The sequence below is a fragment of the Triturus cristatus genome, chromosome 10 (genome assembly GCF_964204655.1).
Source record: "Triturus cristatus chromosome 10, aTriCri1.1, whole genome shotgun sequence".
Taxonomy (NCBI): Eukaryota; Metazoa; Chordata; class Amphibia; order Caudata; family Salamandridae; genus Triturus; species Triturus cristatus.
In genome coordinates this window covers 1,079,129,418-1,079,142,318 of record NC_140593.1, presented here as the reverse complement: position 1 = coordinate 1,079,142,318, position 12,901 = coordinate 1,079,129,418, and the positions used below count along the sequence as shown (strand labels likewise).

Here is a 12,901-nt window from a genome sequence, read left to right as displayed (position 1 = left end):
TTTATTAGTGAACCTATATCCTCAATGCCTGCCCTATTAGAAATTATTACAAAATATTCCATGGTTTCTGGTTATAAACTTAATATTAATAAAACTGAATTCTTCCCTTTAAACATTTTTTGTACTCCTGATATGTTACCCATGGCTGATATTGTGTGGCAAAAAGATAAATTAAAATATCTTGGGATTCTATTTGCGTCCTCCATAAAAGCACCATTAACATTAAATAGTAATTTTATTCTGAATTATATCAAAGATAAAACGTCTAAATGGTCTTCACTTCACCTCTCTTGGTGGGGTAGAATGGACTCCATTAAAATGACTATTGCTCCTAAAAATTTTTATACACTTGCTATGATTCCTATTCAATTTCCTTTACAATTCTATAAAAACATTGATAGACTTCTCTCCAAATTTCTCTGGAATAATAAATCAACTCGTATTGGTTATAAAAAATTAAAAGTACCTAAATGCAATGCTGGATTTGGCTTGCCTGACTTTTTTCTATATCACAAAGCATTTATACTGAAACAAAGTTCCATATGGTTTCCTCCTTCCTCTTTAAAGAACCAACCTACATGGTTTCATATAGAGCAGTCTCTTGTGGATCCTTTTCCATTGACCACCTTGCTAACAATGTCCAATAGGTCAATATATGTGCATAAATCGGTTATTATTAAATCCACTAAACTCATTTTTAATGACCTGGATTCAATCTTTTTGATCCCTATGATTCATACTGAAGATATGTCATTGTGGCATAGTAATGTGATTAAATTGAATAGAAATGTTACTTTTTGGAATGCTTGGATTAAATCTGGTATCTTTTATCTTAAAGATATCTATTTTGACAATGTTTTTATTTCTTTTGAAGCTTTACAAATGAAATTTAGTTTACCTCAATCTGATTTTATTAAATATGAATCGTTATGTAATTCAATTTTAGACTCCTTCCCTCATGGTATTCCATTTAATGTTAAAGCAGATTTAGCACTGTATATGCGAACTATCTCTACGTCATCACATACTGTCTCTATTTTATATAAAAAATTATCTAATTCTATAGGAAACAATTTAAATATTATTTCAACATTTTGGAATGATGAGCTTTCCCTTTCTTTGTCCAACGATACTTGGATGACTGTTTGGCTTAATAGTATTTCAGGATGGCTGCCTGTTTCACTTTACCAAACCAATTCTTATATTTTATTTAATTGTTTATGGACCCCAGTGCGTTTATTTCGTGCTAAGCTGATGCAAGACGACATTTGTTGGCATTGTAAATTACTCCCTGGATCACTACAACATATGCTTTTTGAATGTCCATTAATTTTTACATTTTGGTCTGATGTTTGGGATATTATTCAACAAATATTTCATATTCATGATGTTATTTCTTACAAAATATTAATATGTAAATCTGTTAGTCTTACGCATAACTTAACTGAATTAGAAGGTAAACTGTTTAACTTCCTAATATCAGCTGCTTTAAAGTCCATTACATTTTGCTGGAAGGATATTTCGTCTTTATCGGTTCATGCTTGGTGGTCATGGGTCATTTTTACAAGAAGAGGTGCTCAATTATCCCTGAAAGGGATCAATCACAATTCTAATTTGTTTCACTCTTTTTGGTTACCCATAGATGTATACTTATCTTTATAATTGTATATTTATACTTGATTCACCGTTTTACAGTCATTCTACTTAAAGCCTTATATGATGAATGTAGCTCCTTTTTCTAATAAGTTGACACTGCAATTTTTCATGGCTCCCTCCCTTCCCTTCTTTTTAGTTTATCTTCCCTCCTTTTAATTGATTATATATACATCTTTAACTATTGTATTTAGAATTGCTTTTAGAAATGTTTTATTTTATATAGGTATCTTCGCTTGTGATAAATTTTTTCTGTATTGTCTGTATTTGTTCATTCTTATGGAAAATTTAATAAAACATTTTGAACTTAAAAAAATAAAAAAATAAAAAAAAATAATAATATATATTAAATGCATAAAAATCAATATCATATCATCAAGCATATATTGCTATAATAATTTTACAAAATTGAATATTGTTTAGATGCTTTTCATTTTTGATCATTATATGTGATAATAGTTGTCAAATGTGTTAAATAATTAAGTGTAAATTAGAATTTGTATTAAAATTAATGTAAACCCCTCATATTTTATATATTAATTTAAGCACTATACCCCAATGTTTAAATAAAAATGTATACATTAAAAGCAATTTTTTATATATATATATATATATATATATATATATATATATATAGTCACCACCCTCTTTTCAGAAGAACGGATCCCACTCACAGGTGTTGTTCCCAATGTTTCTTTTAATTTCCAAAGTTCAATCATATATTATCACGGGCATGTCATCGCTACAAACCAACGCGTTTCAGTCTCTCCGAGACCTTGATCACGGTTGAAAGTTCGTGGTTACCATCGTTCCATATATTTTCAAAAATCATCATCATGTGACTTCCTGTTATGTCACAGGGTTTTCTGGGACATGTAGTTTTCTAAGAACAAACAAAAAAAAAATTCTCCCTTATGTATTTTTTGCATATGTTCCTTTCTATCAGTGTTCAAAAACATAATTCCAAAAAACATTGGTGATATAATTCTTAATTCCACTGCATTGTTCAAACTCCTACGATCGAAGCGAGTCTTTGAGAACTTTCACCTTATTACTCCGCCGTGGAAGCTGCACCGCTGTAGATGAGCCAAGTATCCGGCGAACTTGAGCTAAATTTGGAGGAAATATATATATATTTATTTATTCCTTACAAAGCACTAACAATCAAGTTCCCAAATAAATGCCCAACCCATACAAATATATTACACAAAAATGAAATTAAAGACAACTACAATTTAGTATGCAATATGTTAACCATCAATATTATAAATAAAGATTTTAAAAAACATATATTTGTCTTCAATACGCAGTCCTACAATGCTTAGGCACTGAAAATAATGTACCCACAATATTATTGTCAAAAGATATGATTGACTTGATGTTCAGATATCACACCTTTGCCAACAAAGTTCTCACCAAGTTTTACGTCCTGAAAACCTGTGGACTAATAGTGTGAGGTTGACAGTGTGCACAGGCACAGATAACACTCATGCAATTAGCACATGTGCAGATACTGCATGACTTGTGTGTTTGCACATGAAATGCAATTAGCACCATGATTGTAATCAGGGCCTTTGTGTACTAAACTGTCATATATGTTGTGAATACACTTTCTCCAGCCCATATAATAGTGGGGGTGAATCTTATAATGCCAGAAAAAGTTTACTTGGACTGAAGGTGCTGAGAGAATAGCAAAGCATCCGTATTGACACCAAATGAAACCATTCAGTGTCAATTGTGGATGCTGAGAAATTCTTTCAGCATCAAATCCACATGGAGGACTCTGAATGGAGTCATTCAGTATGAATTTGGGAGACTTTGAAATTCTCTCAGCACCTCCAGTCAATTAGTGATCTCCTAGCGATTCATTGACCCACAGTAAGTTCATTCCATTGTGCGGTATTACCCAGCGTCTTTCTTGACCTTATTATTTTCTCTTTTATCAACAGCTTGTTAGTTCTCTCATCATTTCTTTTCTACTCAAATTGTCCTTTGTATCCACTTCAAGGTCCCAAAGCCTTGACTTGAATACAGCTGGACTTCTGGACCAAATATTCCTTTCCTAATATTCCCTGAGTCCCGAGTTGTCTATATTTAATTTCTATACGCACCCTTTATTTTGTTACTTTTTTGTATTGCGTGATCACTCATGAGTACTATATTGTTTCATTTCTGTGACAAAAAATGTATCTCATCATTGACTTTATTAATTAAGTTTTAAGAATATTGAGGGTTTTCCTTGCTCTCAATTTATTGCATACTGTGTTATTGGTTTATCCAGAAAATAGCTTAATTTGCTAATAGATTAGTCATCAGGGAATCACTGTGTTTTCAAAGTTTATAATGCTTTGCCTACCTGTTGCTATCCGGAGGCGTATTGGGCAGCCCTTGTTTTAGATACCTACCACTTAGCATGTGCTCATCTGATAGGCATCGTGAACATTGCATTATTATCTAAAATAATTAAATTTGATATGCAGGTGAAAGAGCATTTGTGCATCACTACCTAAGTGGAATTTCCTTGAGATGTTTATCATATCCTTAGAGCCCACATTGGTGGGCTCTACTGGCCACTAAAGGCCGGCTCCATCTTTAAAGGACTAAGCCAAAAGCGAGGGCCTTTAACAAGGGAGTGAGCCTTTAATGGCCAGTAGAGCCTGTATGGATGGCTCTAAAGCTATTAGAACATTCCGCCCCTAAAGGCTAGAATGTTCTAATTTGCAAAACAAAGGCCTCATGTAGCCAATGGGGGTTGAAATTCCCTCAGGTTCCGTGAGGCCTTTGTTCACAGCAGTAGAGATATACTAAATATATATATTAGATAATATATCATATGATATATAATAGATATACTACCCCACTTACAACTGTATGGTTGAGGCTTATTTGATGCTCTTGTTCTTTAGATTGAGGGCAGAAAGCAATCAGCTGAGATTGCGGAAACTCACCAAAACTAAGCCGTACGAGTGGCATTTTACTAAGATCCTGTCACAAAAAGTGGATCTATTAACGAATACAGAATAAGGGAATCGTCCTTCCTTTGTTAAGCTCGAACTAATGTTATCCAGAAAAAACTGAACACAAAATGCAACTTTTGATACTGTCTCTGAGCTGATTTTAGGATGACAGAACATGAAGTGATATACGGAACTGATTATGTTAATTGATTTGTTACCCTATCATAAACATATTTATGATGAAACTCATGTTCTGTTAAATTATGCGAACTCGAGAAATGTTCCCATTAAAATTCAGAATAATGACAATTAGAATGCATTTGATACAGATGGGAAATATAAATTGAGGACACAAAAGTCCATGGCTAAAAATGATACATCACTAAACCGATTGGCCTCCCCACTCTCCCGCCAACTCACTGCAACACTCCCAGACATAGGCATGCTGGATTTCAGAAGTTGAAAGTGCAGTAAAGATGCCTTTGAATTGTATCACATGCCCTGCTTTCATAGACAGCGGTCAAATTTCAAGCTATGGTTTCTGTCAAATTGATGCTAATTCCTTTTACTTGAAGATTGGTGTTTACTTTTGAGAGGATTTTGTAAAGGGAACTATGTGACAATCTTGTTACAGAGTGTGAATAGAAAGGCTGTAGGATGTTATGTGCAAATGATACTTCTTCACTGCAATGTGAATTCCATACATTGTCATTTTAGCAGTAAAACTGCGTGCCTGTGCAAATGTAGAGGTCATGTCAATGAAAAATGTGCTGCCTGTAAATGGCAGTGCACTACCGCACTATGCTTTAGTAATAGATTTGTGACAGTGTGTTCCAAAATGCACCACACTACCTACCACACTCTTAGCACTCTACTGCTGTATGGTGGAGACTTATTTGATGTCCTAGGTCTTTATGCAATGCTTGGATTTTTCACACTCCCTATGATTTGGGTGTTGTAACATTGATGGCAGCACCAGGACTCACCCACCCCACTGGATATAACTATACTTGCCACACATTTAGTCCCGGATTTGTATACAATAGCACTTTGAATTCTGGGATATGTAAGCGCAAGAGGTGGGAGTGGACAAATTAATATATGGGGAGTCGAGCCAGGCCCGAGACAAGAGTCTGGCTCGGATCTAAGACCCCGTGCACGATCCCAGCCCTGAAAATGTTTGCTATGTAAATCATACTACCAACCATGTAAAATATAAAAAAGTGTTTTCGAAATTAAAAGATGTGTTCCTCTTTAGCCTGTAGAAGCTTTGACAATAAAATGTCACTTTATAGCATTGCATTGCTAGGTGCTTATTAAGAGTGTTTAAACATGAACCAGAACAGAGACAAGACAGTTGTCATGTAAAGCCTCTACATGGCCCAGATAATTACAAAGCAACATTATAGTTTATTAAATAAAACACAGTAGGTTTTTGTAGAACTGGCATGCTGAACTCCCATATTTGAAAGTGCCGTTATACGCAGTAATGAAGATCAAAGATGTTTTGTAAAATAAAATATTTGCCTACAATCACACAATTTAAACGGATACCTATTTGCATTTCCTTTTCATGATAACTCTTTGTTTTAACCTATTTGTTCATTTTTTGTATGGTGCGACCGAAGGTATTGAAAAGCGCTTTATATGAGCACCAGTCAACAGTTCTTGGGGGCATATTTACAACGAGGCGATAAAAAATTATCGGCCGAAAAGCGGCGATAATTTTATCGCTATATTTGCAAGGTCACGCTAACGCGTGAAACCTTGCTTTAGCGGGGGGATTTCTAACGCCCAGCTTTGCATCTCTAATGAGATGCAAAGTGGGCGTTCCTGACCTGACATGATAGGAGAAAAGTCGCTAAGCGACATTCTTCCTATCATCAAGCCCCACGCTATGAAGCATAGCGTCAGGAAAAGTAGCGTAGCGATAACACCTGTTATCGCTACTTTCCTAACACCTGCTTCAGGACTGACTTAGCCATGATATCCTATGGAAGGAGGATATCATGGCTAAGTTTGTGAGTCCCTATCAACAAGCTAACGTGAGATTATCGCTGGGTTTCCAGCGATAATCTCACGTTAGCCAGTTAGCGTGAGGATTTTATCGCTATTGAGATAAGCGTTGCTAATAGCATGCTATCTCAGCGATAAAAATCCACGCTAGCCGGCGATAATTATCCTAGCGCTAAGTGCGCTTTGCGATAATTATCGCCGGTTGTTGTTGATATGCCCCTTGATTTTTAGGCACGGGGAGATTACGTGATTTGCCCTGAATCACAGTCTGTTGAGCCCACGCTGAGACTCGAACACTGGTCCCCCAGTTCACCAGGCTTCTAATTACAAACACAAGCAGCTACAGGGTCAAAGTCGTCAACTCTAGCCCTAATGCCATAACCGAGTAGAGGAAGGGTTGCAGGCAGAATCCACATGAAAGCTCGGCCCATTATGGACTTGAGGTTCCAACAGGACTTCGAGCTGAGCCAGAACCAGGCTAGACCTTGTAGTGGCTCACCCACCTCTAGTAAGCACTGCCCTTCTATAGAGCGAAAACTACAAGTACGAAAAACATGCAAGGTGCTGTTGCCTGAAAGTGTCAGATATGGCTGGGGACCAGTTATCACTTATGGAACACTCATTCAAAAAGTACATATACCTTTAACTGTTACTAGTTTAGCATGTGGCTGTTTACTTGTAGCAAATCAGAATTTATTAGCATGCAGGAGTCCAGGCCTTCAAAAGAGGTTGTTTAAAAATAAAGCATTGGTTGCCCCTCATTGGTGGAGGGGTGGTTTAAAGGTCTTGTGATGTCACTTCCTGTGGAGTATTCTGGGAGATTATATTATGTGTGATGCCCCCTGTGAGATATTTGTGAATGAGATGATGTCACACGCCTTCTGAATAACACAACAGTGGAGCGATTGAGGAGCACGCCATATAGTGTTCAAGAGGCCTTACCCTTAAATCCAGTGCTTAATTTGTAAAAGAATGATTGTCGATGTACAAAGCTCTGTGCAGAAGCCCATGGCTGGTGCTATTAAATGTCAGCACACTGAATACCAAGGCTGCGTAGTCCTAAATCTACCTCATGCATCTTTACCCCACTACTAGACAGCCCTACCCCTTTTTCTCATGCTAGCGAGTGCCTCCTTTCTCAATTTGTGATGTTTTTCCCGTCTTTAGTTTCCTCCCTCTTTCCGCCTTGTGGGCCCGATTCATAAAGAGCCTTCACAGCCGCGGCGTAGGCTCCGCATTTGTGGCCGAGACCCAGCACACGTGGTGGTAATCCATGACTACGGAGGCTCGTTGTGAATCGGGCCCTGCGTATTTTTTCCTCTCTTGCACTCAGTAAATGTCTGATGCAGAAAAACAAATGCCGGTCCCCATAAATAAGGGCCAGTGCCCCCTACCTGCGACCACCGGCTCAAATTAAGCACTGCTCAAATCATGACTCTTAAGTGGTAACTGAAAATCTGTGCTCCGTGTACTGAACCAAACCTTCTCCATGCCCAAGAATCATCCACCAATGAATCGGCAGCAACAGCAGCACATACATGGGGCAAAGTAGTATAATAGCCTTATGCAGGCAATAGTAGGTGGCGCCACATTACAAGAAAACAGCTTAAAACTGCCATTTTATTAGTAGGTGAGGAGTAGTCTGGCAACAAAATGATATTGTGTCAGGAGTAATGCACATCCTTGTTCGGTTGCTGCCAGTATAGAGAAAGAGAGAGAGAGAGATATAGATATAGATATATATATAGATATAGATATATATATAGATATAGAAATACATATACATATATATACATATATATATACATATATATATATATATATATATTATCTACTGGCGGTCGCCAGTAGATAGTTATAGTTAGGACCCTGTTTCCATAGGAAATCCGCAACATTCTATTTGGAATAACTTTGGCGCCGGTCGATGAATCCTCGCGAAATTTTCAAAATAGGTGGGGCGCTACGCTCCGCTCCTACCCTGAAAGTCTCGGGGGGATTCGTCAAGCGGGGGCTGAGAAAAAAGGGGGGTCCCAAAACGCGTTTTTCCCATGCATTTTTCCATAGGACCTTTAGACACAGCTACAGCCCGAACGGCTGAACAGAGTTACTTGAAATTTGGCAGAGAGGTAGTCCTCAGGTCAAGGAAGTGCCTTTTGTAGGTCTGGTGTAAATCTGTTCAGTAGTTCCTGAGAAAATAGCATTTAAATCAATATATATATGTGGGCGGAGCCTAACCACACATCTCATCCTGAGATCTGATTGGCTGTCAGCACTTCATCCAAGAAGTGTTGGCAGCCATCTTGGGACCAATATACATGATAGCACCTCATTAAAAAGCATTGCAGTTAATAGAAGATTTTAAGACTTTAGTTACATTATAAATCATTTGTTGATGGTACCATACTCATTTTAGGAATTGTGGTATGTTCTAAGGTGATTTCACCATGTGAAAAAGCCTTCTGCTGGGATATCATGATTGAGAGAAAAATATTTTCTCATGCTTTTACCACAGAGGTTTGGAAGGTGATCTATAAGCTAAACTGAGAGCTTATTTTCTGTAAATTCACATTATCTTTCTCAGTCATGTGAGAATGAAGTCTGACATTCTCAGTAAAACATGTACATCCAACAAGGGCAGAGACTGTCAGTTGATTCCTTTGTGTTCTACTGCAGCTTTCCAGAGTGTTCCAAAGAACTACTAGAGCGCTAACCGTCCTACTTATGATAAATGTATGGCACACCTGAAGCCATCTTGCTTGGATTAAAGTGGTAACTCTTAAAACATTTAATTTAAAAAGGAACAAAATGAGGTGGTTCATTTTTCCATAAAAAGTATGATTAGTGCTGCATAAAGAAAAATTAGGGCACATTTTGAGTGACTTCTCAAATCCTGGCATGCAGACTGAAACATGCACTTTCAATACCAGCAGCAGTTTTCCCTGGTGAGCAGTAGCTTTACTACAGTGATCTAATGAGCAAAAAGAGTGCTAACATTCTGATTTTATGGCAAATGTGTGACACATTTGAATGCCTTGATGGAATCAAAGTAAAAAACTGAAAGTATTTCCTACTGAGGAGACTGCAGTAAATGAGGAAATTAGGAAACTTCATAACAAATAAGTCTCCCAAGATGGCCACCAGAGACAAAAGAGCCCAAATGTAGCCCAAATATCACCCAGATGTAGCCCAAGTATAGCCCAATGACAGAATGTCCAAGAATGTTCTTAAAAACAACTAGAGCACTTACTGTCTTCATTATGACAAAAGTATGGCACACCTGAAGCCATCTTGATTGGAATAAACTGGCAACACTTAAAACATTTAATTTAAAAAGGAACACAATGAGGGGGTTCATTTTGCCATAGAAATTATGATTAATGCTGAAGAAAGAAAATGAGGGCACATTTTGAGTGACTTCTCAAATCCTCTTCTATTTCATTAAAAATTCTGACATGCAGACTGAAACATGCACTTTTAATACCAGGAGCAGACTTCCATGGTGAGCAGTAGTTTTACTACAGTGATCTAATGAGCAACTAGAGTGCTAACATTCAGAATTCATGGCAAATGTGTGACATATCTGAATACCTTCATGATGGAATCAAAGTAAAAAACTGAAAGCATTTCCGACTGAGGAGACTGCAGTACATGAGGAAATTAGGAAACTTCATAACAAATAAATCTCCCAAGATGGCCACCGGAGACAAAAGAGCCCAAATGTAGCCCAAAATCACCCAGATATAGCCCAAATATAGCCCAATGACAGAAGTGTGCAAAACACTTATTATTTTGTGTTTTTGCAGTGTTATATAGTGCAGACTTGTCAGGTATTGGAGTGCTTTACATGAGCATTGGTTACATCACACAAGAACAAATTCATTTTGGTTGTAGACATGGGGAGACTAAGTGATTTGACCAGAATCACAGAATGTCGAGCTGAAGCAGAAACTTCAACCTGGTTCCCAAGTTGCAAAGTCTGCAGTTCTGGAAGTAACACCACATCCTCTCCCCTAAGTGCAACATTTAATCAAGTTGTCAACTAGATAAAAAAACATAAAGATAACAAATAATTTAAAAGTGCTTTGTCGCTATTTGAAAACTCAGAAAATATGTCCTTATTTTAGTCTTTTAGAGCACTAACCATAATTTTGATGCCAATAAGACCCTCTCATATATGTAATTTCTAAAGGAATGCTCTAGGTATTACAGTTTTGATTACATCAAGATGATGTCAGGCGCTCCACACTTTTGTAATAAATATAGAATGTTAGCAATCTAGTTGTTCATTAGGATACTGTTGAGAGGCAGAGGCCAGGGGCACGGACTCTGAAAATTGAAGGCAGGTAGGAGGGTGCAAAGGCAACAATTTAACCACACTGAGCAGGCAGGAAGGGCCGTGGAAGCACAACAGACTATGGAGGGCAGTGGAAAGGGGGGCAGGGGCAACAAACCAACAATACAGGACTTGCAAGAGAGGCTGTTGGAGGGAAGATCTATTACGGGTCAAGGAAGCTAGGGGCGGTCCCCAGAGCCCCGGGAGCCACCACAGAACTGAGCAGGAGAGTGAGTCAGGGACAAAAGGGGCACCTTAATTTGAGCCGGGGTGCCTAGGAACGCTTGCTCCAAAAATGAAGAAAACAGACATATGAGACATGGAATTGGAGGCAGAATACAATGGCAGTTTAATGAGAAGATGCAACGTCAAAGAAACCGCAGAATAGAGACCTAAAGTACAAAATACAGAATCCAGATAATCATACAGCTGTCATGATATTCTCTGTATCTCAATTAATGGACTGACAGAGAGAGAGAGAAAATACATCTATAAATGCATCATGTGAAACAAGTTACACCAAGGAAAATGTTACCTAGGGACACTCACATTTACTCTTAGAGCAAGCATTCCTGCAATTACAATACAACATCTTTTAAATGCAAAAGTAAAGAGAACAATGGTTAAACATAACATGACATTTCATATAGGTAAAATAGAATAAGATACTTCAAGCAAAGCCGAGCAAGACATTTTAAGCAAAGGAAGACAAGAGCTCCCAGTTCTTGGGGAAAACCTGCACAGCCTGTTAACCTACATACAGACGGCGAGGTTGTCCGTCGATATCTGTGGGTGCTCCCTTTTTATATCATTTTGTGGGCTCCTTTGCACGCTACATCTACCTACGTATGCTACCCAAAAGCTTCGTCTGCAGATTTTACCAGACATTTCGTCATTTACCCACTTAATGCTGACAATGGACTGGGTGAAAAGGTCAGTCTCTCAGGCCAATCGCTTATCGTAAGTTCCATAGAGCAAGCAGAAAATAATGGGTATTGTACAGGAATTCAATATATTCATGTATAAAATCTCCTCAGTTCTCCTAACTTGACGCTCTGCGGTTGCCACTTCCTTAAAAGCGGGAAACCTGCCCAGGAAGCAAGTACCAGTCCAGGATGCAGCCTACTGTATGTCGACAGCTTCAGGGGGATGTTGAACTTTGATACCGAGCACGGAGCACTCGGGTAGGGTGGGGGCTACTAGTTTGGAGCAGAAGGCCTCGCAGACCTGCCTTCAGACTGCTATACACTAAAATTGCAGAGCTATGGTCAATTTAACAAAGAGGCCTACATATTGAACAGAAGGGCCTACACAGGGGTTTTATGCTGGCTGAGTGGTAAGGATGTCTCAGGATAATTATATAGCAACACAGGACCCGCTGGTCAATTTAATACGGCCTACAAATGCGGCTGGCAGGGCAAGGACAAGGGTCTCATACTTCAGGTGTGGACAGAACGGGCCAGGGGCCCCCTGTGATACAAAATCTACCCTCCTTCAAGGCTGTGGCAATGTAATAGACCATTGTGGGCAGAAGGAAGAGGCAATGGTAGTACAACCATACATGCCAACAGACCCGATTCAGCCAGGAAACGTCCAATGTTTTTAAGCTCAAATGGGCTTTATTTGATCTGTCTCCTGTCTACAATATCCTCTTTTTCAATGTAACTCAAAGGGGAAAATCAATACCCCAGTTTTTTTTCAAAATCTCCCTCTTACCAAGTTCAAAATGTTCGCAAGTATGGTACATTGGATCATGGAAGGAAATGGGATAGGGACATGGACTTGGATAACAGAGGACAGGAGAGACATGGAGAGGTGCACCAAACTGACCCTGCAGGGCAGGCATCAGGGTTTGCAGCAGCACAATACACCACACAGGGCATGCAGGACGGGAGTGCAGCACAACAATCCATAGAAAGCAAGAGGGAGGGGACAGGACCAT

The 12,901-nt window shown here is 38.5% G+C and overlaps 1 long non-coding RNA gene across 2 annotated transcripts in view; it reads right to left on the bottom strand.

The window, feature by feature from the left end:
* LOC146796594 (uncharacterized) overlaps positions 1-12,901 on the bottom strand; it is a 201,071-nt gene that overhangs the window by 173,366 nt on the left and 14,804 nt on the right. For both annotated transcript variants that reach the window (XR_014969943.1, XR_014969942.1), the window contains exon 2: positions 2,701-2,762. This is a non-coding gene — a long non-coding RNA (uncharacterized LOC146796594). The remainder of the gene's footprint in view (positions 1-2,700; positions 2,763-12,901) is intronic.